Source organism: Acomys russatus, chromosome X, assembly GCF_903995435.1.
Source record: "Acomys russatus chromosome X, mAcoRus1.1, whole genome shotgun sequence".
Lineage (NCBI taxonomy): Eukaryota > Metazoa > Chordata > Mammalia > Rodentia > Muridae > Acomys > Acomys russatus.
In genome coordinates, this window is record NC_067169.1 from 26515643 (window position 1) to 26520075 (window position 4433).

The following is a 4433-nucleotide window of genomic DNA, read 5'->3' on the forward strand; positions in this document are numbered from 1 at the left end:
AGGGTTTTGTGTATGCTTAGCAAGAGCTCTATCATCTAAGCCAAATTCCAAGCACCTAAAAGAATGTTTCCAGAAGTGTGAAGAGAATGGGTGTCTTTAAAAAAACTCTCTCTTCCCCTACTTCCTTCCCCACCCCCACCCCTGTGTGTGTGTGTGTGTGTGTGTGTGTGTGTGTGTGTGTGTGTGTACACATATGCTTGCAGAGGCCAGAGGAGGAAATCTTGAGTCCTCTATCACTTTCCACTTCTTTTTTTTGTTTTTGTTTTTTGTTTTTTTTCCACTTCATTTTTAAAGACAGGATAGCTCACTGAATCTGAAGTTCAATACTTTGGCTGGGATGACTGGTCAATGAGCACCTGGGATCTGTCCATCACCACCTGCCATTTTAGGTGACAGGCACACTTTCAAATGGGTGCTGGGAATTTGAACACATGTTCTCTTGCTTTTCCAGCAAGCTATCTTACCCACCAAGCCACTCTACTTGCCTATTTTTGAAATGTGGATGTTAGGTATTTGAACTCAGGCCCTCAAGCTTACAAAACAAATGTGCTTAGCCTCCAAGCCATCTTCTCAGCCCCTAGAAGCACTAACATCTCCCCAGCTTCCTGTATTGCTGCATTCTGGAATGGGTCTGCTTAGCCAACAGTACATTGAGTCAAGTTTTCACTGCGTTATTTCTGACTCCTTGCTCTCACTATCTTGTAAAAAAATGTCCTTGCTTTTGCTCAGCACTGTTACAGGGTGGTTCAGATTGTGTATCTAAATGGCTAGGATCATGAGTGGCTGTGATGTGCCGGTGCCAGATAGAGTTGTGGATTGCTTAACAATAACTGGGTCAGTGCATCACCTAGGGGGTCTTAGGCTAAGGAGGATCTAAAAGTGTTCAGGAAAGAAAAGAAAAAAAAATAAACAAGAATGCTAGGAATGCAGCAGAACTTCACCTGCTAACCCAGCCCTCAGGAGGTTGAATTAAAAAAAAAAGCTTTCTTATGTTTGCCCCATTTAGTCACCAGTCTTTCATTTGCAAAACATGATAAAAAAATATATGGCATAATGAAAGAGTTTGAAAATAAAATACACCACCTGCTCGCCAACAGACTGCCAGTGCCTTAAGTGTAACTTTTTTTTCTGCTAGTTTGCTTGTTTGTTTTGTTGATGTTGGTAGTAATATGATCTGTGTAGTCCATCCTGGCCTCGGACCTGTGATCTTCCTGTCCCAGTGTCATAAGTACTGGAATTTCAGGAATGTCACACACAATCTCTCTCTCTCTCTCTCTCTCTCTCTCTCTCTCTCTCTCTCTCTCTCTCTCTCTCTCTCTCTCTCACACACACACACACACACACACACACACACACACACACACACACACATCTTCTGTGCTTCTGTGGCCCTCAAAGATGGTAATGACCTAGTCCTTGAAAACTGGTTAAGTCTCATGAAATTTAAGGCTGTAGATGGAATGAAGTTTTGGAGGGAGACCATGCTGGATTACCAGAGTGTACAACACAATACCTGGCAAAAGAAACTTAAGGGTTTGCTTTCAGTCACAGTTTGAGAGTGTGGTCCATTATTGTGTGGGGAAGGCACGGTGGCAGGAGCTTGTCACATGGCATCCACAGTCAGGAAGCAGAGAGAGATGAGCGCCTTTGCTCAGCGCATTTGCTTTTTTTAATTATTATTATTTCAGTCTGCAGTTCACCCAGCCCATGGGGTGGTGACACCCACATTTAGGAGTCTTCCCACCTCAGTTAACCTAATTTAGAAAATCCCTCACAAACACAGAGAGAGATTTGTCTACTTGGTGATTTGTAACTTGATTCTGTCAAGTTAGTCATCACACTGGGTGAACCTAATGTATACAGAAGAGTCCTTAAAGTGGAAGAGGGAAGAGGAGCACGGTGGTGCACACCTTTAATCCCAGCATTCAGGGAGGTGAGTTTGAGGCCAGCCTGGTCTACAAATCTAGTCCAAGACAATCAAAGCTACACAGAGAAATCTTGTCTTGAAGAAGGAGGAGGGGGCAGAGGAGAGAAGGAGGAGGAGGAGGAAGATGGAAGATAACAATGACCAAAACAACAACAAAAGTGGAGGAGGAAGCAGAAGGCAAAACAAAACGAAAAGAAACAAAAGGAAACTAAACACCATAAAAGGAAAAGGTGTGTCTATAGGTCAGATTTAGGAGTCCACTAGAAGTTGCTGGAGGAAAAGGCCAACAACCAAGGAGAGTGGGCTCCCCCTAGAGGCTGAAAAGGGAAAGGAAACTCATTTTAGTACTTAAAAAGAAGTGCACCTTGATTTGAACCCATTGAGACCTGTGTTGCGCTTAGAACCCTCCAGAATTGTACAATAATACATTCGTATTATTTAAGAAGCTAATTTTGTGACAATTTGTTACATCAGTCACAAAAAACGAACATTATTTTTCACAGTTATAGTATATATTATATAATTTTTATGTTCCTGTAGGGTTTTTTTTTTTTTTTTTAAATTATTTGACTCACATATGATCACTTTGATCTATGGAGTTCTAGTGCTGGCTTTGCCCTAATCACACCTTTGAAGTATGTGTATGTTTTCTGCATTTTCTTCTTTGTGTAAATTTGATTTTATCCAGAGACAAACTACCAGAAATGAAATTTGGGCTTTGAGGGTTTTTTTTTTCTCTTTTTCTCTTTTTTCTTCCTGTATATTCAACTTAAGAATGTTTAGCCCTCTCAGAATTTGACCTGAACTGAGAATGTACTTTAAAAAACCTAGTTTGTTTCTCCACAACATATGCTACATGACCTTTCCCCCTCTTTTCTGCTGTTTTATTTCCTTATTAAATATTCAGTTTCTTACAAAAACAAACTCATTTTCTTAGCCACCAATTTTCTTCCATTAAGTATTCAACCCAGTAAGTATTTTTTTGAATTTCGTCTATATAATATATTCCTTTGAGGTCTGGCCTTCTTTCTAATTACACTTTGTTAAAATTTTAAAATTGATCCTTCTTATCAGCATGTTAAAGTATTCTTTATGGCTCCCAGAAAAATTCCTCTGAGAGTGTCAAGTGCCCAAAGTTTTGACAAACACTTGGAAAACCCTTAGCTTGGCATATGAAAGCCATCAATCATGTAATCCTATTTTCCTATTCTTTTTTTATAACCATACTATAGTTTTAAGGTACATATTTGCTGCCTTACTTATGGACTATATTCTGTTTTCTAATAACTTTTTTAAAAATTCTTTGAGAATTTCATATGATGTATTTTGATTACATTCACCCACAGCTCCTCCCAGATCAACCCCTACCTCCCTACCCTGTCACTTTGTGATAACCACTGGCTCTCCTTTGGGTATGGGTCATCCACTGGTTTATGACTTTTTCTCATTCTGTTACCAGCCCAGATTACACCACAACAATTATTTTTCTTTCAATCTTTCCCCCCAGCAGCTTGGTGCATGTCACATATTAGAAGGAATTCCAGCTATTTTTCACTAGCCATTCCCTACCCAAGGGCCACTTTCATTCTTATGATGAAGTCAGCCATAACTCCCTTGCAGGATTGTCACTGGATGACAGCTAATTTAGAGGAAGAATCTAGCAAGATCCCTTATACTTAGTAGAGAAAACAACGGATGTCACTTTACCTCTCATTACTGTGTTATCCTATCCTCATTAAGCCACTAACTCTAAAAGTAAAAATATGTTATTCTTAATATATGTCCCACGAAGCCTGAGGTATAACAATGCTTAAATGCTGAATGTAGTGTCATAATATTCAGTTTTAATATGATCTCTTTTATTTATTATTTGAGAATTTCATACCTGTACACAATGTATTTCTACCATGCTCAATCTCCACTTACCCCCTCCGATTCCTCCTGGACCCTACCCCAACAAATCTCCCTCTTAACTTCTGTCCTCGTTTTCTTTTCCCTTCTTCATTTTTAAAAAGTAACCAACTGAGTCTAATTAGTGCTTCCCATATGTAGATGGGTGTGGGACATCCACTGGAGCATGGTCAATCTATTAAGTAACTGCATTCTTTAAAAAAAATTGACTCATGCTCACTTCCTCCCCACATACACTAAAATTGGAGCAATCCAGAGATTAGCATAGCATGGCTCCTGCACAAGGATGACATGCAAATCTGTGCTGCATTCCATATTTATTTTTTAAAAAAAGAAGAAAACTGATGCTCCCTCCCTTAGCAACCATCACCTGTCAATAGCTCCTCAGCTTGAGGCTGGGGGCTCATATCACACTCAGTTTTGAAATAAAGAAGTGGAAAAATAAAAACATTGCATTTTTAAAATGGAGAAACAAATTAAATAGTGGGACCAGGAGTTGTATTCCAATTTTCTTGCCTCCAAGGTATGCATCCTTCTCCCTTATGACCCTGGAGTGAAATCGCCGATGCTTTACACACAGTCTCTCTGTTCTCAG

General features: G+C 39.6%; 1 non-coding gene across 1 annotated transcript; it reads left to right on the forward strand.

Annotated features, from left to right (window-relative positions):
* Positions 1–4050: 4050 nt before the first annotated feature.
* Positions 4051–4159, forward strand: LOC127185991 (U6 spliceosomal RNA). Its single transcript, XR_007830253.1, has one exon. It is a non-coding gene; the product is annotated as a U6 spliceosomal RNA (small nuclear RNA).
* The last annotated feature ends 274 nt before the right edge of the window (positions 4160–4433 follow it).